Raw genomic sequence first — 27,716 nt, 5'->3', positions numbered from 1 at the left:
CTTACCCTTGGTATTTCCAATATAACAACTATTTATACCAGATGCCAAAATACTGATGTATGTCTGGTTTCTGCCAACCACCAAGCATGTCTGTTCCAGTTAGTTATATATTTCGGGTCACGGGGATGATCACTGGGTGAGTTCATGGATGTAGTGTGTTCCCTATGAGCCACAATATATCTAGCACTCTATTAATTTTGTGGCCCTTATATACCCCTAACCTCTAACAAGGGCTGTGATGACACTTTGGATTTCCAGATCTCAGTGTCAACTAGGATCCTGTATCCATCAGTCCTCAAATGACTGGAGATTAATTTCTCCTAAGTGCACAATTACATGAATGGCTAGAGATCCCTTTGGGATATAATTGAAGAATGTACCACCACATTTATTAGGATGGTGTTTTGAGTCTCTCCTCATAGGGACCTGGTTTACTTGTCAGTCTGTGGGTTCTGGCACATGTCTGGAAGCTGGGTGAAAGATTATTACATTTTATTAGAGTGCCTATCCTCAGGTTGCTAATGATGCATGCTTGACTTATTTTATTGATGTGGATTAAGCAATACTCTTTATGGACATACATCTCTTGCCTGTGGAAACCCCCTGTTCTTTAATTATCTCAAGGACTTTCAGGAGGTCAGGTCTTCCTCACTGCCGTGCCAATCTTGTAACTCATTACTATAATTGTGTCCACCTGGCTTCTGAATAGTTAAAAGTTGACACTTGGCCTCTATTATTTAGTGCCTTGTTTCCTTTGTTACCAAACAGCCAAGTCTATTACAGTGGCCGAGAGAATGGCCACCACTCTTGAGCCTCTCATTGATACTGGTGGCCTCCTCAGTGATGCATTTCTGTTCCATTGTTAAACAATTTCCTCTGAGCCTTTCTGCAGAACATGGTTTGCTGGTGGTTTTTCAGCATTATCTAGAATGCCCACTCTAGTGCATCTATGCTACTGGGTTTTTTATCCCTCCTTTTGTGGTCTGCCTTAGCTGCTCTGAAGTTTCTATAGCACTTAGTGTGGATCATCATTCTATATAATTTTCTATGACATCCTAGCCACATGTTAGCATCACCTTCAGGGATTTTGCCAGATTGCCAGTTCCTGTGTGTCCTGACACTGCTCTGTCCTGATGAACTCATTCCTATTGAACTTGATGTTCCAACATCATTAGATTTTGCACATTCAGAATCCCATGTTGTATCCATCGTCCATCTTGCCACAGATACATGTTCCCCAGTTTCTGAACCTCCTTCAGCATTGGGTCTCCTCTCTCCCTTGACAGGCACAATACTTTGTCATTATATTATAGAGTGTGTTGGGCCCTACTTATGGACCAAATGTTTGTGTTTCCCCACAAATTCATATGTTAGAGCCCTGATCCCCAGTGTGATGGCACTCAGAGATGGAGCCTTTAGGAGGTATTAGGATTAGATGAGACAGGGCCCTATGATGGGATTAGTGACCCTGCAAGAAGAGATGCCAGAAAGCTTGTTTCCTCTCTATTTCTCTATGAGTGCACAAAGGGGTCATATGAGCACATAGCTAGAAGGTGGCTGTCTGCAAGCCAGTAAGACCCTCACCTGACCATTCTGGCACTGTGATCTCAGAATTCCAGCCTCCAGAACTGTGGGAAAATAAATTTCTGTTGTTTAAGCCACGGAGTCTGTGATATGTTGTTATAGCAGCCTGAGGTAATATACCATCCTCCTTTAATAATTTTAATAATTGCACTATTGCAGGGGTGCCTGGGTGGCATCTGCCTTTTTGTCAGGTTCTGATCTTGGTTCCTGGGATCAGGCCCTGCCTCAGACTCTCTGCTTAGCAGGGAGTCTGCTTCTCCCTCTACCTTTGCCCCTCCCCCTGCTCATGCTCTCTCTCTAATAAACAAAATAAAATATTTTAAAGAAAAATTGTACCATCACAGCCCTCAAGGGACTAATAGTGCTCCATCCACCAGTGGTGAGGGCCTTTCTGCCAGCCAGTCAGCAAGTAACCACCTTCAAAGTCCCGGTTCAGACTCCATCCCTTTGGACCATTCCTGATTTCAACTTTCCTGAATTAATTCTCCCAGGAACAGACTCTGTATTGGAGATTTATGTGCAAGAAATTTACTATAGAGTTCTTGTGGGAATAACACTTAGAAGGAGCGCAAGAAGCAGGGTTGGATTAAAAGAATCCATGTTAAAACGTGACATAGCTGCAAAAAAAAAAAAAAAAAGGCTCAGCTGATCCCACATGAGCTCTGGAGTGCTGAGAGGCCTTCAAGATGACCTACATGATGCATGGAGCCTGGGACACTGTGCCCTTATGTCAACTGACAAGTGGCTACAGTTGAGTCCTATGTAAGGAACATAAGTTTGGGTGAAGTAGCCAGAAGGCCAATGCCTGGGAAGAGACTCAGCTCTGAGACATCAGAGGCAATAGTCCTTGCAGCTGAGGGAATCAAGGCCTTTGTGTAGACAAGAGTTGGGGTTTCAAGGTTCATCATAACATCTACTGTACTACTTAGGCCACAGATCCTGGAAGACATGCAGGGAGTCACTGCTGTGGAAGTCTGTCCATCCAGGCGCCCTGCTCACATTCTGATAGGCAATTGACAACACAGTTTGTTTAGAGGAGTCACATCACAAGAACTGGCGACTGACTCAGATCATGACCTTTAGAATCGGAGGTAGGATCTCAATGCTGAGCCTACCACTAATGTTGAAATGGAGTCTGCTTTACTTGTAAATTGACAATCATCACACTTACCTCATCAAACAGATTTGAGGATTACAAATATGTTATATGACAAGCACAGCATTCAGCAAATGACAAGTACATGGCAAATGATGGATTATTATTATAATCTGTATTTTTACCTCTTGTAAAACTGATCCCTTGATGAATTCAATGCCAGCAGAGTCAGGTGTAGAGATGAACATATGGGCCAAGGCTCAGACTTAGAACACAGGCATCTAGTCCAGATTCTGGCAACTTGTCTTTTCACTTCCCTGGGATTATTTGCTTCTCCAATATTATTTTTCTAATATTAAAAATGAGCTATTTATTTCCAAAATCCCTTAAGGTTCTGGGCTTTGATTTTCCATCATCTGTAAAATGAGCATAATAAAGTGAATCTCTCTGGATTATGGGGAATCAAATAAGGTCACATATGGGAACATATTTTATAAACTGTAAAGGTTGTGAGACTTCATCATGAATAATAACCACAAACAGGACCGTGGTACAATCCTTTAAAGTTAAGCCCCAGGCTTAGTTCAGCAGTAAAGACAAGTTACACTTGCACTTAAAGACTCTCATTCTCCCCTGGTTTTTCATGCCAGGGTCTCACCACACTAACTATCTCTCTTATTATGAATACCCTAGTCTGATTTCTCCCATGTAGAATAGTTGACAAAGTATTAGAGGTGGAGATTACAATTATACCTCTTACATTAACTTGATAGATGATCACAAACAAGCACATTATCTTTGTAAGCCTCTGTTTCCTATTTGTAAAATAAGTGATTTTAAAGGCTCTCTCCAGCTTTTATTTTATGATAGTCTAGATTTGAGTTGTTCGGGGGGAAGGGTATAAATATATGCTTCTGTGATAAAAAAAGAACTATGTCATCAATTCTACATATCTTTAAAAAAAAATCTTGGACAACTCTGTTCAAACATTGGGTTGTTGGTGAAACCATCTGCTGAATGCTATTAATGTGCTTGACAATATGCTAAGGGATTTATATGATACAATTCTCTTAATGTCCATTGCAATCCTCTAGGGTAGGTATTATTTTTTTCTAGTTAATGGATAAATAATTCATCTTCAGAGGGATTAACCAGCTTGGATAATTTTATACAAGCTTTAAATTGCAGGGCTAGGATCTAAACCAAATATTCTAACCTAACATGTCACTGATTTTAAAAGTCACCACACTAAATATATATTCACATTAATTGACAAATTAAATTATACGAAGTGTTGTATTGGTCTACACACATCACAGGCTGAAATGTCTACCGAGTTCAGACACCTGAGCCATACAAGTCAAGACGTTCGGTTAGGGCCACACCTGGAGGTATCAATGGCACCCACCATCCTTCTGCAGGAAACGCCAAGTGGGAATTAGGGTCCATGTTTTGCAGATCTTCCAATTGTATAGTGAAGTCAGCATACTAGATCTCTTTTAAATGAAATTTCCAATTTTAAAATGTTGGCAGGAAACTTCAAAAAATAAACAAATATTGTATGTCCCCAGACAAAACGCAGCCAGTGACTGCACACTGTCAGTTTGCAAACTCAAGCAGAGAAAAATGTCTTTATTAATTCAAACAGGGTCTTGTTTTACTTTGTCTGTATGGAGCCTACATGGAACCCATATGACACTGTCAAATAACACAAACACAGACAATACAGCTATAGGTATAGGTACAGCTATAGGACAACTTTTTGTGTTCTGTTGTTTCTTAATTCTTCTGCTGGCCCTAGATTAAATTTTGACCAGCTCTATAGTTTCTCTAGTTACCTTAAAAAAAAAAAAAAGTCCTAGGTAACCTTAAGGTACAATAATCCCCAGTACCCAAATACAGTTTACAGTGGAGAGTCCTCCTACCTGACTCACCCTAACTCACAGTTCTGCCTTTGGGTAGAGGGGAAGACAATGGGTATGATTGTCATTGTCTCATTCCCCTAAACCAGAACTTTAACTTCTTGTCCCTCATTTTGGTAACTGCAGTGTTTGACTCTGTGATTGGTGGAATGATGGGCCCCAAAGAAGTCTATGTCCTAATCCCTAAAACCTATGAATAAATATGTCAGGTCACAGGGCACACAAGAATCAAAGCTGCTAATCATATGACCTTAAAGTAGGAAGATTATCCTGGATTATCCAAGGGAGCCCAATACTGTCACATGAGTCCTTAAAAGTAGAAGAGGCAGGTGGCAGAGGAAGAACCAGAGACACAGCAATCTCAAAAGATTGGATATGGTTGGGTTTTATGATGAAGACTCAGGGGAGGGCCAGGGGATGTAAGTGGCTTCTATTAGGACAAAAGACAAGGACATGGATTCTCCTCTGGAGTCTCCAAATCCCCCAACACCTGATTTCAGTGCAATGAAGCCCATTTCAGACTTGTGACCTTAGGGACTGTGAGATATAAATTTGTATGGCTTTAAGCCAGTATGTTTGTGGTAAATGCTATAGCAGGAGTAGGAGATTAGTACAGATCCCTCCAGAGTGAAAGCAGGGAAAGAGAGATGAGATCAGAGGACCTGATTATTGCACCCGGCACTGCAGGGTGTTTAGAGCTTGTTGACACTGAACGTGTAGAGTTTGACTGAAGCCCTGGTGTGCAGAGTACGTGGCTGTGCCACCCCATCCGTTTGCTGACATGAGCATGCATGCCTACTGGGGCTGGCTGTCTACACTCTCCCACAGCCCTAGGCATCAGGGCTATACTCAGCCTCCCTGCTTGTCTCACCTCCTTTCAGGGGGTCTCTTGAGAAGAGCTTCTCTGAATCAGGCTGTCTGCCCTAGAGAGTACTTGTGATGCCTTCTGGCTTCAGAATTTTGAGAATATACCTTCTTCCTAAACCCGGCCCTTTCCAGTGCCACTCCACTCAGCTACTCAGCTGCTGGTTTTCTCCAGTGTCCCTCAGATACCAGTGCTCCCAGGCCATGAGCATGGAGAATGTGCACAGTGGGCTCTTTAACATGGCTTGGGAGGAAGGTGGTACCTCTCTCCATGGTGAGTGGGCCACAGTCACACAGCAAAGCTTTCTGCCTAGAATGATTCTTCAAAACCCATGTCTAATACCTAATTCCCAGCACAATTCTCTCACTGTGAGGGGATCATTTAAGGACATCTAATGAGTGCTCAGGAACATCATTTGGAAAAGAAGGTGGCTCTTGTCTACTGCCTCATGTGGGGACCAGCCCCAGACAAAATTTTCATTTTCATCATCATGGGACAAACCAAAGTTGGAATTTCTGCCAATAAATCAGTTAATGGAGAAAAGAAAAAAAAGAAGAAAGAATGAAAGAATGAAAGAAAGAAGGAAAGAAAGAAAAAAAGAAAGAAGAAAAAAGGAAGAAGAAAGAAAGAAAGAAAGAGAAAGAAAGAAAGAAAGAAAGAAAGAAAGAAAGAAAGAAAGAAACCTTTCCCCTGAACAATCTAGATAATTAGCATGTTTTCCATTAGTTTTTCTGTAAAATTGCTTCATTGCTGTGGGTTTCCTTGATAACATGTTTGTGATAACTGAGGACATAAAATCTTTGGCAGCATTTCCCGGCTGGGTTGGGTTGCATTTTCCTCAGCCTTCCTATAGCATAACATTTAATGTTCATTTAAGGAAAGTCTAAACAAAAGGTTTTGAAATGACTAAATTATGAATATGCAGTTAACAAATCACTCCAAGTTAAAAAATTAGAATAACATAAAGTCTGGATTGTTATAGCAAGCTATACATCTTAAAATTCTGAATACATAAGGAACACCTGCAGACCTTGTTAAAATGTAGATTCTTGGGCTTTGCCATCCACAGAGCCTGGTTTTGTAAGTGAAGTATCAGGCATGGAATCTTCATGAACCTTGAAATGCTGCAAGATGCTCCTGAGCACGCTGTTTGGGAGATCCCGATCGCATTTGGGTGGCTGTTACTGTTAGAGTTGCTTTTTTGTATTGAATGTTTGATCATGTCCTTAGTGTCATATGTGTTGATAATTATTTTTCATATGTCATCTTTAAAAAATTCACAAAAGAAGCCTATGATTAATACTCTCACTACTTTTTTTTTTTATATATGACTTTAATTTAATTTTATTTTTTTTTTAATTTTTTTTTTATTGGTGTTCAATTTACTAACATACAGAATAACACCCAGTGCCCGTCACCCATTCACTCCCACCCCCCGCCCTCCTCCCCTTCTACCACCCCTAGTTCGTTTCCCAGATACTCTCACTACTTAGCAACTAAAAAAATCAAAGCCCAGAGAAGTTAAGGGAATGTGATCAGGTGAGCTAGGTTTAAGGGACTGACTTGGAATGAGACCCATGTTTGTAGACCAGTCACATGTGTTCTTTTGAGGAAAGAAATTTGCAAGAGATAAAGAAGGCTAGTATCACAATTTTTTCTCAAGATGCAGAGAGTTTAAAAATCATTGAACTATTATTATAAAGGATTTTGTTGGGGGGGAAGGTAAGACAAATGTATAGATAGATAATTAAAATTGTGTAGCATATTCTTCCTTTTCCCAAAATATCTGATTTTTTTTAAAAAATCAGAATACAATAAAAGATAATACAAAAAAGAGAATACAGAAAAAAGAATACAATAAAGAAGAGTCATAACTTATCATTTTATTGCATGTTTTAATTAATTTTACCTTCAATTTCTAGCTAGTCTTTAAGTAATTGTGGCACTCTGGCTATAGAAAATTGGTCTTCATCCTGAAGCCACATGCAACAGGCAACATAGGCCTTGCTGCTTATCAAGTCTTGACAAAGTTAAATATATTTGACCAGATACATGCACGTCTAAAGAAAACACTTTTCAATAATGATGCATTACACACTATTCTCCCAAGCAAATCCCCACCCTTAAAATATATTAACCACTCAACCAAAAACATGAAAAATTAAAGGAAATATTTCCAGGAAATATAAGAAAAGTCACCCATCCCTAGAGCTTATGCCTTATCCTCTCTTCTTGATGAGCATATGCCAATCTCTATCTCTCTGCCAACACAGTCAGAGCCTGAGTTTACCAGACATCTTAGTGCTTGGGTCCTTGCCAACTGATATCCATCAATTATCAGTGAAAAAATCATAGATTATGTACACCATCTAGAAAATAGATGAAGCATTCCAAAACAGAGAGGAAACACAACTGGCTGGATGGTTTTGTTTAATAAATGAGAAATATAGACAGAAGAGTCATACAAGACCAAGGGTGACTTTGGACCTGGAAAGAATACACTAGTGGGATTAGAGTTGTGGGGATGTTGTGGATTGGGATGCTATTAGATGTGAAAAATGCCAGGAAATCCAGAGTTTCTTAAATCCTGCTTCCTAACCTCATGACATGAACAGCTTATGCCAACGTATTCTCTCCATCACTACCTCCACCAACCAGTCCTTGAAGAGGCTGTAACTTCTGTGAGCCTTCCCTTCACTATAGAGATTTCAGTAGGAAAAAAAAAAAAAGGGAAGGAAAATGGGAGGAATGAAAATAAATAAATAAATAAATATTATTTATTATTAACAATAAATAACATTATTTATTATCAGCCTGACACTTTTTTCAGAAGATTATTTTTTTGTTTGTTGTATGCATCAACTTTCTTTGTGACCTTAGTCAAGGCATTTCCTGTGCGATTGCTTGTTTCCTTCTATATTAATTAGAAGTAGAAGAAGGAGGAAATTGATAATGAAATCTCCTAATGTCCACAGGATAAAATTTCTCCTTTGTATTTTATTTCACTTACCATTTTACCTTTTAACAGCAGTTAACAGTGCATTCTTCTGAGTCTCATGGAGAAAATGCTGGTTGGAAATCCTCTGAACTTATAGGCATTTCCATTCTCATAACAACAAACGTGGTGCTGAGATCACACTGTTTCATCCTGAGGCTGCCATGGGGTTTTCTAATTTGAGCGGCTCTGGTTTTGGAAAAAAACTAACCATCTTTGGATGTTTTTCTTAATGACTTCACCTGGGTGTGAGCAACAGGGATCATGGAGGTGGACCCGAACATTTTCCCTTTATCATTTCTCTGGAATCTTGATCTTCTGCGAATCTGTGTTAGAAGACTCCTGATCTTGCAGCCTGAGCCATTTGCAAATATATTCAAATATACCTACACATTTTTTTTTTGAGCACATAACACACACCAGGCATTATGCTCTGTGCTGAGGATTCATAGTGACACAGACAGGCTCAGACTCCATCCCCATGAAGCTCATTGTGCTATGAATAAGGCACTCTAATGTGAGGAAAGGAGGAACTGAAAGACTAGAAGATGGGAACTGCAGGCTTTCACCTGCCTCAGGTCCATAACCTAGGTGAGTCAAGTGTTCTTCTCTGGAGCCACTCCAGGGCTGGATACAGTGAAAGACTCCTTGTACACTGAGTGGCTCCAGAGATGAGCATCGACATACCTTTCAAAGTTCTCCTTGCTGACTTCATAGAGTTGACCCTGGGCAACAGGGATTTGAAGTGTGTGGGTCCATATTTATATGTGGATTTTTTTTTTTTTGATAAATGCTGTGCAGGGGCACCTGAGTGGCTCAGTAGTTGAGTGTCTGCCTTTGGCTCAGGGTGTGATCCAGTGATCCTGGGATGGAGTTCTGCATCAGGCTCCCCATAGGGAGCCTGCCGCTCCCTCTGCCTGCGTCTCTGCCTCTCTCACTGTGTCTGTCATGAATAAATATATAAAAATCTTTTAAAAAATGCTGTGTAGTATTGTAAAGTTCTTATGACTTTCTTAATAACATTTTCTCCTCTCTAGTTTACTTTATTGTAAGAATTCAGTATAATACATATAACTGACAAAATATATCTTCATTGTGTTATTTGTAAGGCTTCCACTCAACAGTAGACTATGAGTGGTTAAGTTTTTGGGGAGTCAGTTATTCAGGTGACAACAAATGACAACAAAGACAAGTGCTGTAAGAGCAGCCAAGTTCTAGAGAAAACATTAAGGTGGAAATTTTTTAATTTGGAATTTTCTTGATAAATCTGCCATATGTGACAGCTCTGATTTGATTGGGATAAAAATACAAATTCTGAATCAGCACTAATCATATTTTTCTAAATCTTGTCCATTTGGTATTCAATGAGAATAACTAATTTTTCAAATGTAAAATACATTTACTTTTACTAGTTAAATTGATAACTGGTTTTTGTTACTTTTATTATAAGCTTTTGAGCCACAGCATTTTATTTATTTTTATATATTTTTAAAAGATTTTTTAAAATTATTCATAAGAAACACAAAGAGGGAGGCAGAGAACACAGGCAGAGGGAGAAGCAGGCTTCCTGCGGGAAGCCTGATGCAGGACTCGACCCTAGGACCCCGGGATCACACCCTGAGCCACCCAAGGCATCCCAAGCCATGGCATTTTAATTGCATGTGTTCCTGAGTGTGTGTATGTGAGAGAGAGACAGAGACAGAGAGGGAGAGAGAATGAGCATTTCTTCTTTGTTTATTTTATTATTGATATATTACTTTTCTAATTTACTAAAGCCCTTTAAAAATATCAACTATATATCTGTCTTATGTGTTGGAAATGTATTTTTTTTTAAGATTTTATTTATTTATTTCTGAGAGATACAGAGAGTGAGGGAGGCAGAGACACAGGCAGAGGGAGAAGCAGGCTCCATGTGGGGAGCTGGATGTGGGACTCAATCCGGGTCTCCAGCATCACACCTTGGGCTGAAGGCAGCGCCAAACCACTGAGCCACCAGGGCTACCCGAAATATATTTTTCTTAATCTGCTGGTTTTAAATATTTTATTATGTCCTTTTATGTACAACAATTTTATAATATTATTTTATCAATCCAATGTACATTTTTCTTTATGATTTTCCCCATGGCATTATTCTTAGGCATTTCCCATCCTGTGGTTAAAATTATTTATTTTCCTTATAGTGGTTTTAAAATTTCACTGGTAATATTTTAAACTTGAAATTACATTAGTAGATACTTGAATGAAGTATCAGATTTTTCCAAATAATTAACCAGTTTCCTCAGCATTTTTTATTGATACGTCTGATTCATCCTTTAGATTTGACTTAATATCCTTTATCATAGAAAACAACAACAACAACAACAACAACAAAAAACCAAATACATACATATGCACACCCACTTTGAGGTGTTCCTGCACTTCTAATTTTATCTCTGTATCTCTACTTCAAATCCAGTCATACTCTCATAGACTCTAGTGCTGTTACTGTTTGTGGTGCCTTTAAAGTTATTTATTTCATTGCTTGTGTTTGTAAATAGCATGACTTTGAAAGATGACTTTACAAACATAGGGCAGCTGAGGGGACCATGTCTCCTTAGGCAGAGTTTGATCCCTGCTCACTAAGTGAGTGGACAGGAAATTGGAGAAGGGGATTATTTAAGAGATCTCTCTAAGTGAGAAATAATAGAAAGTGGTAAACGGTGGATGCAAGAAGGAGGGAAGATAAAGAGCAAAGTGAATCTGAGGTTCTACCTCTAGACTAGCTGTAGTATTGCTCAAGTCAAAGAACGGGATGCCAGGAATGGTCAGGGGCAGATGGATTGGGAAGACTTCCATTTTGACAGAACACCAAAGCATATAAATTAGCAATGGTCCATCTTCTCCTAATGTCACAAAGCTGTCAGTTTCCAGAATGATCATCAGTATTAAAGTCATAATGGCTTTAATGAAGGTGTCATCCAACTGACACTTTGAAAATAAAGCATGATGATGACTGAATTGGAGGCTTGGAATGACCTGAGAAAAATACTTCAGGAAACTTGAGAGTGTCCCAATTACTGCAGGAGTTCTGAGTCAGCCACATGACTCATCTGTTCATTTGCTTAGCATTAGAGAGATTTATTTAGATTGACATTCATCAGAGCTCCCTGCCTCCCAAACAGCCCCACCAAAGCATTGTCCTGTTCTCTGGAGAAGTACAGAGACCAAAACTTCCCTAAATCCAGCTACAACCACTTTTTGACCATTTAGACAAACAATAATATAGACACCAGCAAAGCATAAGTATAATTTATTTGATTAAAGACGAGTTCAACCAATTGTTCCCTACAACCCCTAGTAAGTGAACAAGTTAATGGTGTGTTTGGCAAAATTTCAGGCACTTTCTGATTTTCCTGTTTCTGCCAATGTTTATAGAGTGTAAAGTTTATCAGAACAGTTGCCTTCTTGGCTCAAATATACAAAAGTGCTACCAGATTCCTAACCCAGCCATATGAAAAATATACCTTTAAGTAGCCATGTGAGGGCCAGACTGAATGCCTTGGAAGGCACAAAACAGGCCTCACATGCTCAGGTTCAAAATATCAAAACTCCACCTTCATTGTTTAAACCTGAGTGTTCAGGTCCTCTCATTTCTTAGGTTTTAGGAAATGAGAAGTCTACTGCACCAGGTGAGAGATGACAGGGATCTGAATTAGGGCAATGCCGATGGCAAAGTCAAGTGAATGAAGACAGAATCAATCACCAACAGAATGTGAATGGATTTGATGTGGAAGGTCGAAGACACCACGAGGAGACAGTATTGTACAGTAAGACAAGCGCAGGCATGCCTCCATGGATCCGTGGGGAGCCTGGCTCGACCCACTCCTAGTCCTGTGACTTGGAGGAAGCTGCTTAACCTCTCAGACTCCATTTCAGTGGGTTTGAAATCCCTCCCTAAAGGGCTCTTGTGCTTAGCTGAATGCTTCATACATAGTGTGTACTTAACTAATATTTGTTCTGCACCGTTATATTCATTTAATTTCCTTGATTCCCATGGCAACCCACACGTCTTATATCACCATCTCATCTCTTTGTTCTGAAGACTTCAAACCAATCTTCTTCCCTCTTGCCTCCTGTCTCAGATTATTTCTGCACGCCCTATTTAGAATTACTATCCCAAACGACTATTTCCACATACGATATCCTTATACAATAATTTGTGGTAGCTCATTATTTCTTGAGAACTAAATGTCTTTGCTGTTCACTGTCTGGGATGGTGAATGGTGGCTCTTTAGAGATATTAGCATGGGATTTTGGCAGATATTCTTGGGTACAATAGTTGAAGCTTGGAGCCAACACCATTCTACCCTTACCCACTGGGCCGTCCAGGGAGATCACATGCCCTGAGAATGAGGCAATACAGAGAGGAGTCATTTTAGCTGGTTCTCATGAAAAAAAATCCTTTAACTGAGATGCATCAACTTGAATAACCTAGTTGCTTATATTTCATCCTTTTAATTCAGAGAAAGGAAAAACCACACATTCATGTTCACACATGTTCTTACACAAGCAAATGCATTTGCATACAGATTTATATTTACCCTGATCCCTCACATTATTCACATCCACCTCCAATCAATGGACAATTCTGATCTTCTCTATGAGCAGAATATTTCCCACATCTGATGAGGCTCCATTTCCACTTCTTCCTCTGTGTCCCCACTCATGGTCCCCATCTGGCTGCTAAAATTTCCCCCTCCCTGGCCTGCCAGCTTTGGTTCTTGCCTCTCTAGAGTCTATTTCCCACACAGCAGCCAGAGTGGGATTTTAATAACCTGAGTCAAATTAATATTTGCCAATGCGAAACCCTCCAGCAGTTTCTACTAATAGGAAGTGTAAATCTATTTTACCCACCCTGACTTGAAAGAATCTACACAGCATGGTTCTTTGCATCTTGCCAAACCTACTTCCTAGCATTTGCTCCTCCATTCGTTATATGCTACTGTATGCTACTGTATAGTATGCTACTATATCCTTCCTCCCTTCCTTTTTTCTTTCCTTTTTCTTTTTGAGATATAACTGATATATAAGTAATTGCTCAGATTTAATATATACCCCTTGATGAGTTTCCACATCTGTATTATATACTCATGATGCCATCACTGCAACCAAAGTACTAAACATATCCATTATATCCACAACTTTTCTCACATTCTTGTGTGTGTGTGTGTGCGTGTGCGTGTGTGTATGCATGTGTGTTTTGGGAAGCACATATAACTTGAGAACAATCCTATTAACATATTTTAAAGTGCAAAATGCCGTATTGTTAACCCGGATACCATGTTGTACAGCAGAGCTGTACTGGAATTAATCTTGCATAACAGAAACTTTATATAAATTGAAAACCATTTGCCCATTTCCCCCTCTCCCCTGACTCCTGGCAACCATCATTCTGTTCTCTGCTTCCATGCGTTTGACTACTGTAGACACCTCATATAACTGTGATCAGGCTGTATTTGTCCTTCTGACTTTTTTCTTTGTTGAAAACTCTTCTTTTTGTCTAGGAGACTCTTTCACATGATGCTCTGTCTTTTTTACACTGTTCTTCCCCAATATAGCTGGATCCTAGTTAGCATGTAGCTATTTTTCAAATGTTACTCCTCCTTGAGATTCCTCTTATTGATCCACCCTCTTCCTATCATCTCTGTCGCATGACCATATTATATTTTTATTAGAAATATTAATGCCCATCTTAAATTATTTATTTATTTACTTACTTACTTATGATTGGTTATCTTCTTGCCACTAGCACCTAGACTGTGTATCAGTGCCCAGAACAATGTGTTCTGGAAGGAGGCACCTATTCAATGCTTGTTTATGACAAGTGAATCTGAACAGGATCATACAGATCATGCCACGAGACTGCCCCACTTTACAGATGCCTCAATGGCCTTAATCATCCTGAGGAGGGTTTGGGCTCCCACCTCTATGACATCGCCCCTTCCTATGTATTTGTCAGTTTTTATTATTCTCCATAATAACTTCCTCACTTAGGAAATAGATAACAGCAGTACAGCTTATTTATTATATGTCTGAGACTAGTTTTTAGGGCTTTAAAGTATTATATACAAACTTTATAGAGAAATGAGAGAGGAATAACCCAAACTTATAAGTCTGGGTGGAGGATGGCTTCCATGGTCCCCATATCTTGTGGTATCACAATTACAGGAGAAATCATCAACCTTCCCCTTTCTATTCCCACGACCAGTCCCCATGTCTCACTGCTCTTTTTTTTCCCCCCTGGGCTGTTTTTTTTTTTTTTTCACCAAGAATTTCCTTTTATCCTTGAAGCCAAATGTGTACACACCACATGCTTTTCAGAATGGAGGCAGCTGTCTCTAGAATAGTTTGTCTTTGTGTTGTTACTGCATTGTTATTAAAAGTGCTCATTCATTTACTAATCCTTAAATCAGTGATTTCTTTGGGAAACTCTAAGCAAATGTAAATATTTAGAAACACTTTTACATTTTTGGCACGGTTTCCATCCACCTTCTTTAGTATTGCATGTAATTTCACTTCAGCTCCCTATAAACTGGGAATGAAGTTAGGGTTATTTAGGGACCTTTTCTGAAAAAATTGGAGTTTGTTTTGTTCTAGTTACATTCAGTCCAGTCCAGACCATGTGTGTTTTCTTTTGTTGTGCTTTCTATTCTTCTTTTTCATGATGTCTCATGGATATGCAGTTTTATGCTAAAAGTTGGTGAGATGCATTAAACTTCATTTCTTCTACATTTGATTGTTTTTGCAAAACATGTTGAACTTCATGTGCCCACACCTAAAATTAGATGTGAATTGCATGTGCCTGTTAAAATTGAAATAGAAGATGGGAGGGAGAGGCAGGAAAAATATGGTGATAAGCATATGGTTTCAAAAAAATCTGAACAAGTTGGAATTTGTTAAATCCAAACCTGAATGTTTAAGTTCTACACTTTCTTTCCTCTCAATGTAAAGAAGCAGTCACATTTTCCTATTAATTTTTCTTCTTCCTCTTGTCAGCATACTCCCTAACATTGCAAATTGACAAGAGAAGTAGAAAGGAAAATAAACATATGATGCTAATTATTCCTAAAATTATAGCTAATGAGGGATGCCTGGGTGGCTCAGCAATTAAGCGTCTTCCTTCAGCCCAGGGCATCCTGGAGTCTGGGCATCAAGTCCCACATCAGGCTCCCTTCATGGAGCCTGCTTCTCCCTCTGCCTGTGTCTCTGCCTCTCTGTGTGTCTCTCATGAATAAATAAATAAAATCTTAAAAAACATTATAGCTAATGATTTGAAAGCTGTTGATATTTTATTAACCTAGTCACTAAACAACCAGTGTTTTCAGGGGTTTTGTTTGTTTGTTGTGTGGGGGTGTGTGTTGGGTTTTGTTTTGTTGTTGTTTTGTTTTGTTTGTTCAACTCTGAATTTTGCAGGCTCTGTGCTTGGCTCTGGAGAACTCAATGGAAAACCACACAATTCCTCTTCTGAATTTCATGGCGAACACAGATGATGGACAGGCATGCCAACCAGGTTGGATAGGTGCTGCAATATGGAACATTGCAGGGCGCTAACAAATCCACAGTACAAGGGAGGTGTTGGTGGAAGTAGTCCTTTGGAGGAAAGCAACATGGAGCTGAAAATTGGAGAATGGGTAGGATTTAACTGGGGGAGGGGGAAGAGGACCTGGGAGCAGAGCTGGGTAAGAAGAGAGGTGTTACCGTGTGTAGGGTGTTACTGTGTGTAGGAGTTGAAGTAGCAGAACGGGCTGGAGCGTGACCACCAAGGAGGCTGATAAGGAATGAGCTGAATTTCCCAAAGTGAAACAGACTATCCAGTGTAAGAGCATCTTATGGGTCAGCTTAAGTGGTTGGGATTCCATCCACCTGAGAGCAGCAGGGAAAGCAGAGGTCACAAGGTGTTCTTCTGCCAATGGTCCCTTTGCTTCCACACTTCGAGGTCTTGACACTTAACTTAAAGTCCTGGATCCTGAAAACATGATGCAGAAGGCAGTGAATCAACTATTCCCAGAGTGGTCTTCTGTGTGCATTCTCTTTTGACAGAGTGGTGAAATGGTTCAACACAGACTTGTAGGTGGATGGCCTTGGAACAAATCTTACCAGGTGCCTGTGGGTGACTTGCTTTGTCTCTGTGCCCTCGTGTCTTCATTTATAAAATGGGGTGTTTAATTGTGCCCAAATTTATAATATTGTAGGACTCAAAAGCCTACAATACTGCGTACTACCATTTGCAAAATGGAAGGGACTTCATGATCATCAGAGTCTAATTGTAAGGGTTAGATGGAGTCATACCTATAATGGGCTTAGAACAGAGCCTGGTCCACAGCAAGTTGATATGTAAGTGCCAACTGTTGTTATTGCCAGTGTTCTGGGCCTTATTCCATTTAACTTTTATAACCTCCTTTTTTCCCTCTCTAGTACAAGCTAGGTCACAGCCTCAGGCTCAGCTCTGACACTCACAGGGCATGGGGCAAGAGCTCCAAGGGAGGCTTCAGCCTAGTGCCTTCTCCTTGAATCATCCCCCCACCCTACACTAAGAGGTGCCCGCTGGGTACACCTGTTGACAAACTGCCTACCCATCCAACTTGAGCCCCACTCACAGCCGTCTAACCCTGAGAGCACATACTTTTTTCTACCCCTAAAACTGAAAAGCATATATACCTGTGGAAGAGTTCACCTTTGGAAGGAAGGCTGTTATGTTAGAAAGTGACTCATATAAGCCTGGCATTAGGCAGGAAGCTAATAGGGATTTCCGAAGCCTGAGTCCCCACACAGCGGTTTAAAAGAAAGAACTAAGTCTCAGTAGGTACAGCAGTGGCTCCATGGACTCTGTGCCCTGTAGGGTGGAGTAAAGGAGGGAATGGGACACTCCCATGTTTGGGGGCCCAGAGGGAGAACCCCAGTTGCCAGGTCTACAAGTACCTTGAATAACCATCGTAAGGAATATATCCCTCCTAATTCTCTATCGGCCCTGGTGTCCTGCGAGACTCAAATGGAAGACAAACAGAAGACAGGCAAATTTTATCACCATGATGAACAGTCAAAAGAAGGCACCTGAGGTAGGGGAACATCCCATCACCAGAAGTCTACCCCTCTTTCCCTCAGCTAAGGCCCCTCCGGGTGCTGTTGTAGCTCTATTTCACCACATAGATAGAGGCAGGAAGAGGTTTATGAAGAACACAGTACAAAAGTAAGATATCATGTTTATCATAAACCCCTTTCTGCATGGAAAGCCATTTCCCAAGCTAAGCTATACGGTCTCAATATCAGAGGCCATGTCCATTTCAGTAGAGGCTAACACATAATCTAGCTTATGGCACAAACCCACCATCCACCTCCATAACAGAACTCAACCCAGGCCAAGTTGGACATACAATAGGATATACATACAATAGGACAACCGTGCCATTTTAATCTAACTGAGCAGGAAAGAACACAGCCTCTCTTTTCCCAAGGAGCAAAATAAAAATCTAAATCAAATTAATGTGCTAAAGCTTTGGATGTGTCCCCTCTGAAAGCCAGGATCATCTTTAGATGTTTGGAGGTCCAGTGAAACACCAGTTGTTACAGTGATGATTGGTAAAGAGTAAGGTTTTAAAAAAAAATAAATAAATAGATGTTTAAAGAAACCATCCCATTTTCATTGTCCCTCCAAATTACTAAACATTTGAGATTTTTCAATTATTCAGTCCCTTTTCTAAGTTCAGGGTTACCTAGAATAAAAGACAGGGAATTGGAAATTCATCAAGCAGAAAATGTAATTAAAATGTGTTTGCCACAATGGAGGATGTACAAGTTAATAATAGCAGAGAGGGAAAAAAAAAACCTTGAAGTTGGAGCCTTTACACTATAAATAGATGGGATAAGAAAGAATGAATTTTTCTTTTTATACATTTGGTACTACTTATGGAAACGCTGCTTATTTGGATTGTAATATGGTCAAAACATGTAGCCAAAACAAGGCTCTCCCTGGTGTTAGTGTACCTCCAAAATACAAGCAACTCTAAAAGCTTCATGAGCTCCCTTCTTAGTTTTCAAAACCAGGAATCAGATGAAACCATCTAAGAGATAAACTATCTCCCTTCCAATGAAAAATCTTGTCATGGTACTCAAATTTAGGATGTAAAAAGCTTTGTGATTTCAATATAACACACCCACATAAATGACCCTTTTAGCAAAGATTTCAGTGTCCTCTTTGCTGTTTGTGTTCAGCTTCCTTTTTCTCCTTCTTATTTAAGGATGAGGTAATCCAGAGAATGGCCTTTGGTGTTTTGTGTTCCAGCTTCAGCAAGAAATTCAAGAGGTAATTTGCATACTGCATGCATAATCTACTTCTGGGAAACACACTATAGATGTTTCCTTTAAAACTCTGTCTCATTTGCCTTCTTGGATACTCGTCCTGATGCATCAGAAGTCTGAATCGGAATTATCAAAGCGACAGCGTAGAATATAGGTACTAGGGTTATACTTTGTTCTATACTTCCCACTTCATTTTTTTTCTCTTTCATTGGTAAAGCTCCAACGTGAGTGATTTGCAATTCTGGTTATTAATTCTGGGCGTGGTCCTGTCCGTTCTCTAAGGAGTGTTACAGGTGTCTCAAAATACACTTGAACCAAATTCTTAGTATCTTCAAAAACCCATCGAGGGAATGCAATATGGCACATTAGGGGAAATGGTGCCACAAAAAATAAAAAAATAAAAATTAAATTAAAAACAAGATAGTGTATTCCACATCTGGTGAGTTTGAGAATCAATTGGCCTTTTTTAATCTTGAAGATTTCAAAATAGGCAACATATTTTAGAATCAGAGAATAGGTACAATTGGTTTTTGATGTAATCAAAGTAATTTTCAGATTGCTATACTAACTTGTGTATCTGTGAACCTTACAAATTCACCCTATCTTCAGATTTCAGAAAGTAGGAATATAATGTAAAAACTCTTTCCATTCCCATATCACGTACTGAGTGCATTTTTTTTTATTTTATATTATTCTCCATGGCTATTAGTGAAAACCAGTGCCAAACAAATTATCCATGTGGTCTGTAAACATTTAATGAGCACCAATTGTTGCAGAGTCCCATGCGAGGTACTGACAAACTGCTGTTACATACAGCTGTCGTAAAGTTTGGTTGAGGCATATCTTATCCTCAGAATTTCTCTGGCAACAAAAAGCAGTCACCTAATCAAAAGTATTTAGTATTTTTATTTATATCTTTTTTTATTTAAATTCAATTAATATATACTGTATCATTAGCTTTGGAGGTAGAGTTCAGTAATTCATCAGTTACATATAACCCCCAGTGCTCATCCCATCACGTGCCCCGCTTCATGCCCATCCCCCAGTAACCCCATCCCCCTACCCACCTCCCCTCCAGCCACCCTCAGTTTGTTTCCTAGTGTTGAGTCTCTTGTGGTTTGTCTCCCTCTCTGCCTTCATCTTATTTTATTTTCCGCTCCCTTCCCCTATGATCTTCTGATTTGTTTCTTAAATTCTACATGTGATTTAGTATTTATACGGATGACTCCCACTAGTCGAAACCATCTGGCTTAGTCCCAGGAAGTTCTTCGTATTGTTTACCTTAGCAGAACTTAGTACTCAGTTACTTCTGATCTTCAGGTGGAAGCAGTAAGTTCCAAAAGTGTATGTACTTTGCGTCCAACATTTGATAACTTTGCACTTGGCCAATGAGGGGACATAGAATATTGATACTTTGATGGGTGTGTGTGTTCAACGTGGGAGGCAGAAGTGCGCTTAGAAGTTCACTTAGTTCATGACAGTTTTGTTCTCATTACAGCAAGTCCATGAAGAAGTATTGTTATTGTTGTTGTTGTTTTCTTTTGTTTCACAAAGGAGGAAAATAAGGTTAGTAAGGCTACGTGATCTGTCCCAGATTACAAGGGCACGGATGTAGGCAAGACGTGGATTAGGCTGGCTCCAAAACCCACAAATGAAGTAGAAATGACACTCTCCCTAATGCTACTCATGATGCTCTAGCCAAGGAGGGGAAGAAATCTATATCTCTGGTACTTTCTGTATTTCAGACACACATGTTACTACTAAACACATACTGTGCATCAGATATGGTGCTAATTATAAAGGTGGGTACATGTCTATCTATTCCTGCCATCAAGGAGCACCCAATGGGTGGGAGACATGCAAGCAGATAATTACATCTAGTGAGAAATCCACCTGATGTCCATGGGGTATTTAGACAAAGCATGGAAGCTGTCCTCAGACTTCCCCTGAACCACCTCCATCCTCTTCTCTCCCTCCAGCTGCTTCTCAAAAAACAGGATGGTGATCAGCCAGGAATGATCCTCCTGTGAATGATGCATTTAGTTTGAGCTTTATTTTGCAAACTCAGGCAAATTCCTTAACCTTTCCCAACCAGGGCTCCCGCATATAAAGCAGAAATAATCCCACTGACCCAGCTTCCAGGGCCGAGGTGCAAATCGGGTTAGCTAATATTTGCAGATTGTTTTGGAAATGTTAAAGACTAGGGGTTTTTAAGACGGCACTGGGGTGTAATAAAAAGACATAAAACCAGAAAGCAGAACAAACCATTCTTTGGAGCCCTTGAATAAATGGTTGGAGCCCAAGAGATAAAAGAAAACAAAAAACAAAAACACAATGATAATGAAGAGAGTGAAGTCTGAGTTTAGGCAAGCGATTACATCATCACTGGTGGAGTGAGTGAGAAGACACTTTGGTGGCATTAATCCAAAGGCTGAGAGGGACACAGAAAGGAGGAAGGCAGGCTCTTGTGGAGGAAGGAGCCTGCTGAGCCCAGCACTAATGACTGATTTAACACCTCATATATTCAGCAAACACGCTCCTGCTACAGCTCAGTCCAAATTCTCCTCTCCCCTCCTCTGAAAGGCTGCCCAAGATCTTTTCTGAATGCCAAGTTGCCTCGTTCAATGTCTCTGTCTCTGTCTCTCTCTCTGTCCCTGACAGTCCCATATAGGGAAGCAGGAAAGCGAGAGCTAACTGGAAAAATTGGATATATTGCTTATGCTCCTCTGGTTATTCGAAAACAAAATAATCCAAGTGTTCTAGGCATGGCATCCAAGGAACTCACGATGGGCCAGATTCACTCTCTACTCTGTCCTCCAGTCGTCTGTGCTTTCTGCTCCCAGCTTTGGCAAATGGCAGGCACAGTGTGTACTGTGTGTGTCCTGTACTGCCTGTGTCCCCTCCTGAATGTCCCTCTTCCTCATCATCCAGTTTCCACTCTGACCAGATGTGTGTCTGTCTCCCGTCCCTACACCTGATCCTCCAGAAGAGCTCCAGATCCTCACCCACAGCATTGCCTTTCATACTCTCTAGTGCCTTGTCGGCAGGGAGGAGGGCAGGGGGTAATGGTTAGTTCAGGAAGTTAGCTTCTCAGAGAAGCTGTGTTTTGTGTCCCTGCCATGTGCCACTTAGCTGAGGCTTCCAGTAAATATGTGAGAGTAGAGGAGAAGTGAGGGCATGAGGAGGACGGAAAGAGAGAGAGATCCAAATGGGATGGAAGAGAGGACATGGCTTCTGACCCAAGAATTTTATGATCTAGGGACACCTATGTGGCTCAGTGCTTGGATGTCATCTGCCTTTGGCTCGGGGCATGATCCCAGAGTTCTGGGATCCAGGATCAAATCCCATATCGATCCTCCCGCGGGTGACATGTTTCTCCCTCTGCCTATGTCTCTGCCTCTCTCTGTGTCTCTCATGAATAAATAAATAAAATATAGGGGAAAAAATAATTTTATGATCTACATGGGGGGGACTTAAAAAACAAACAAAGACCTCACAAAAATTGACCATGAATGTTATATTATTTAACATCCCCTCAAACGTCTGAGAGTAGTTTATTATTAAACCCTTTAGTAGTGAGTAAAATGAGGCTCACAGAGGTAAGTCATCCACACTCACACAGCTAATCAAAGGCAAAGCTCAATAATGACAAAGCCCATTGTTGACTGTAGGCAGTCTGAGTGGTGATAGAGGCAAGCACCGGCTATTTCAAGAAGGGCAATCTCTGTGAAGGCAGCAGAGGAGTTTTCCAAAGACGACACCCTTTTATTTGGATCTTATCAAAGAAATGTGATCTCATGCCAGATTTCAGGTTGTACTACAAAGCTGTGGTCATCAAGACAGTGTGGTACTGGCACAAAAACAGACACATAGATCAATGGAACAGAATAGAGAATCCAGAAGTGGACCCTCAACTTTATGGTCAACTAATATTCAACAAAGGAGGAAAGACAATCCACTGGAAGAAAGACAGTCTCTTCAATAAATGGTGCTGGGAAAATTGGACATCCACATGCAGAAGAATGAAACTAGACCACTCCCTTGCACCATACACAAAGATAAACTCAAAATGGATGAAAGATCTAAATGTGAGACAAGAGTCCATCAAAATCCTAGAGGAGAACACAGGCAACACCATTTTTGAACTCGGCCACAGTAACTTTTTACAAGATACATCCACGAAGGCAAAAGAAACAAAAGCAAAAATGAACTATTGGGACTTCATCAAGATAAGAAGCTTTTGCACAGCAAAGGATACAGTCAACAAAACTCAAAGACAACCTACAGAATGGAAGAAGATATTTGCAAATGACATATCAGATAAAGGGCTAGTTTCCAAGATCTATAAAGACCTTATTAAACTCAACAGCAAAGAAACAAACAATCCAATCATGAAATGGGCAAAAGACATGAAGAGAAATCTCACAGAGGAAGACATAGACATGGCCAACACGCACATGAGAAAATGCTCCGCATCACTTGCCATCAGGGAAATACAAATCAAAACCACAATGAGATACCACCTCACACCAGTGAGAATGGGGAAAATTAACAAGGCAGGAAACCACAAATGTTGGAGAGGATGTGGAGAAAGGGGAACCCTCTTACACTGTTGGTGGGAATGTGAACTGGTGCAGCCACTTCCAAAAACTGTGTGGAGGTTCTTCAAAGAAGTAAAAAGTAGACCTGCCCTACGACCCAGCAATTGCAGTGCTGGGGATTTACCCCAAAGATACAGATGCAATGAAACACCGGGACACCTGCACCCCGATGTTTCTAGCAGCAATGACCACAATAGCCAAACTGTGGAAGGAGCCTCGGTGTCCATCGAAAGATGAATGGATAAAGAAGATGTGGTCTATGTATACAATGGAATATTCCTCAGCCATTAGAAATTACAAATACCCCCCATTTGCTTCGACGTGGATGGAACTGGAGGGTATCATGCTGAGTGAAATAAGTCAATTGGAGAAGGACAAACATTATATGGTCTCATGCATTTGGGGAATATAAAAAATAGTAAAAGGGAATAAAGGGGAAAGGAGAAAAAATGAGTGGGAAATATGAGAAAGGGAGACAGAACATGAAAGACTCCTAACTCAGGGAAACGAACTAGGGGTGGTGGAAGGGGAGGTGGGTGGAGGGTGGGGGTGACTGGGTGGCGGGCACCGAGAGGGGCACTTGACGGGATGAGCACTGCGTGTTATTCTGTATATTGACAAATTGAACACCAATAAAAAATAAATTTATTTAAAAAAAAAGAAATGTGATCTTACTACACACACAGAGAAAGAGGACATTTGAGGCAGCCAGACGCATACAAAGATGTAGGGACAGTAGGGTGAGTGGTGTAATCAGAGGAGGACTAAGTAAACATTCCCAGGCAACTAACCTGAGAACATCCAGAGTGGTGGTGGTGAGAGGTGGGGTAGGAGAGAGGATGTAGGGAAATACTTTCATTAGAACCATTTACTCCATCCTCAGAAGTTTAGGTTTTTACAAAGGGGAAGCCATAAAATCAAAGATCTCCCTGGAAGACCAGAAAACAATTGCCATGTTTTTTAACCCTACAAGATAACCACACAGAGTGAGGTTTGGGGAATCAGGGTAGCTATCTGAACTTTTAAACCACAGAAGAACTACATTTACTTCAAAATGAGCAAGAGAACAGCACGGTGATCAATCTCCCTACAAAGTCATCATGAGAAAAAAAGCAGAACAAGATGCAGGACACCATGAAAACACACCAGGAGATCCAAACTATAACACACCACCCCAAAGCCGGCTAAAAGACATCAAGAAATTCATGCAAGACGTGACTGGAAAAAGTGGATCCGAATTTATAAAAACCACAGAAATGAGGTAACAGAACTCACAAAAGAATTACAAATAAACAGACTTAATTTGGGTAAAGAAGAGTTAATCAGATGGCTATGAAGGAATAGACATAGTTAATGCGACCCGAACAAGATGTTTTATTTATTTATTTTTTTATTTTTTTTTGTTTTTTTTTTCGAACAAGATGTTTTAAAGTGGAAAATCAAAAAGCCTAAGTGGATTCCCAGGGGACACATGGGAGATCATCACATGACCGAGACATTTCTCTACTTGGGGTGTGGGGGGCCGAGGGGGCACAGGCATGCCATTCATGTTTGAAGGATCTTTATTCATATTTCATCTTACAACGGTGAGATGAGAAGAGCATCCCGTCAAAATGAACCTCAGGAAAACTTACACGTGGAGAAACTTCTTCCATCTTGGAGTAGTTATCAGATGCTTTGAGGAAGGGTGGCAGGAAGGGGCAGAAGGGAAGCGAGCAAAGCAGCAGAGGGAGGGAAATGTAGCAGAGCCACGCAGAACGGAGCTTTCCGCACAAGGCGGCCTGGTGGCTCTGTCCTCGTTCTACCTCCGAGTACCCGTAACTGTGTCTAGACCCACAACTCTTCTCACCTGCAAAATGGGAACACTGGACGAAGTGATTTGTTTCAGATCAGTCACTGTATATGTCAGAAAGACAGTAAGTGAAGCAGCACTGGATGTTTTAGGGAGATCCTCAAGCCTACAGTGAGAATTAGAGAAACTAACAGGTGTGTACACCTGTGTGTGTGTGTGTGTGTGTGTGTGTGTGTGTGTGTGTGTGTGTGTCTAGGATTTCCTCCAGTGAATCTCCATCCTCGCTGATGAACCCATGTGTCAGGACAGAGGAGCATTGTCATGATCTCTATGTGTTTGTAGGTGGCTGGGATTCAAGATCATGTGGCTATTTTTTTTAAGTTTTTTCTTTTTTTTTTTTAAATTTATTGTTTATTGGTGTTCAATTTGCCAACATATAGAATAACACTCAGTGCTCATCCCATCAAGTGCCCCCTGTCAGTGCCCGTCACCCAGTCACCCCCACCCCCTGCCCACCTCCCCTTCCACCACCCCTAGTTCGTTTCCCAGAGTTAGGAGTCTCTCATGTTCTGTCTCCCTCTCTGACATTTCCCACTCATTTTTCTCCTTTCCTCTTTATTCCCTTTCACTAATTTTTATATTCCCCAAATGCATGAGACCATATATTGTTTGTCCTTCTCCTATTGACTTATTTCACTCAGCATAATACCCTCCAGTCCCATCATGTGTCTAGTTAGAAACCATCCTGTCTCTTCTTCTCCTCTTTCGTGCCTTCCCGGCCAGCCTTCCAGTTACATTCCAAGTCTCTTCTTCACTGAGATTTCTGTTGCTTATGTCAGGGATCACTGAGGTTTACTGCTCATGTTCCAATTCTTCACGTTCCTGAAGACACTCACTCCAGTGATTTACAAAGCTGTTACTCCAGAGCGATGTTTGCAGCAATAAAGAATTGTCTTGTAGGCGTGTTCATTCTTCGGAGATTATTTACTGCTTCCCAGGACAGCGTTTCTCCCACAATCTCCACACTAAATCAGGTGCCAGGTCCTGCCGATTCTCCCTCCTAAACATCCCTCATAGCTGTCTCCCCACTCCGACCCCTCTCGGAAGGCGTGGCGTTGGCACCTGCCTTCATTCTTTCTGTCCTGGATGGCAACCACTAAAGACTCTAAACTCCTCTCTGTAATTCATCTTGCTACTCCACACTGCTGCTAGAGGGATCATGTTTATTACTAAAATGGAAATATCACCAACCAAACTTCCTTATTTAAAATATTCCGGTGTCTCTGAGTTGCCTTTAGGATACGCTCCCCATATCTGCCAATATATTTTAAGTTCTAGATTAATAATAACGTTAGTAGCAAGCCAAGAGTAAGAGCTAACTATGTGCCAGTGTTCTGAGTGGTTTACATACGTTAACGTACATCAAAGCACTAGGAGAAATTTCCATTTCTCTGAAGAGGAAACTCAAGGTAACAGAAATTTCACATAATTCGGCACCGTCATGCAGGCAGCAAGTGGTGAGCTATCGCTCAAACCCAGGCATGATGATTGCAAAGTGGGTGTTCTTACCCACTCAACCACTTTAACCTCACTAACTTGGGGCACGTCCTTTCCTCCAGGAAGCCTTCCCTGACTTACACATAATCTGCACATTATCCTCACAGAAGCTCTCATAGAACCCTGAGGAGCTCAACTACAGTACATAACACCTTGGGTTTTATACCCAACTTGGCCGTGGTGTTTAGTCCTTTTTGTAAACTGTTGGACTGCATTTGCTAATATTTTGCAAGGGACATTTGCATCTATGTTCATAGAGATATTTGTCTATGGTTTTCCTTTCTTGCGATGTCTTTATCTGGTTTTGGTTTTAGAGTGCTGCTAGTGTCATTGAATAAATTAGGAAATATTCCCTTGCCTTCTATTATCTGGAAGAGTTTGTGAATAATTAATACAATTTCTTCTTAAGTGTGTGGTAAAACTCACGACTGAAATCATCTGGGCCTGGTGTTTTGTTTTTGTTTTTTTGAAAGGTTATTCATTATTGATTCAATGTATTTAATAGATATAGGACTATTAATATTATCTATTTCCCCTTGTGTAAGCTTTGGTTATTTGTATCTGTCAAAGAATTTACCCCATTTCATCTAAGGCATAAAATTTGTATGCATAGGATTGCTTATGGTATTCTTTACCTTTTTGATGTCCATAGGGTCAGTGGTGATGGATGCTTTTTAAAAGTTCTGATACTAGTGATTTGTATTTTTTTTTCTTTTTTTCCTGGTGAAACTGCCTAGAGGTTTATCATTTTTTTCTAGACCCAGGAATTTTTTTTTTTTTTTTTTAGACCCAGGAATTTATCAAAATTGCCACCTAAGTGTTCCTATCAGTTTTAGCTGCAGTGGATTCTGCTCTGATTAAGCAAATCTGAGTTGTAACTCTCTGAACTCACTTCTCTTTCCAGATTTCACAGTGGCAATTTGTCAGCAAGTTCAGTCCCTGATGGGTCTAAGACAGGTAGTGATTTTC

General features: G+C 40.5%; 1 long non-coding RNA gene across 1 annotated transcript; it reads right to left on the bottom strand.

Moving 5' to 3' along the window:
• Window positions 1–2,871: 2,871 nt before the first annotated feature.
• Window positions 2,872–27,694, bottom strand: LOC125752340 (uncharacterized). The gene is made up of 3 exons (XR_007401605.1): window positions 27,383–27,694; window positions 6,498–6,733; window positions 2,872–3,096 (listed from the first exon to the last, which is right to left on the bottom strand). It is a non-coding gene; the product is annotated as an uncharacterized LOC125752340 (long non-coding RNA).
• Window positions 27,695–27,716: the final 22 nt, after the last annotated feature.

Source organism: Canis lupus, chromosome 13 (assembly GCF_003254725.2).
Source record: "Canis lupus dingo isolate Sandy chromosome 13, ASM325472v2, whole genome shotgun sequence".
In the NCBI taxonomy this organism is placed as follows: Eukaryota; Metazoa; Chordata; class Mammalia; order Carnivora; family Canidae; genus Canis; species Canis lupus.
The sequence above is the reverse complement of the archived record's forward strand: the minus strand, read 5'-3'. Positions and strand labels throughout refer to the sequence as shown.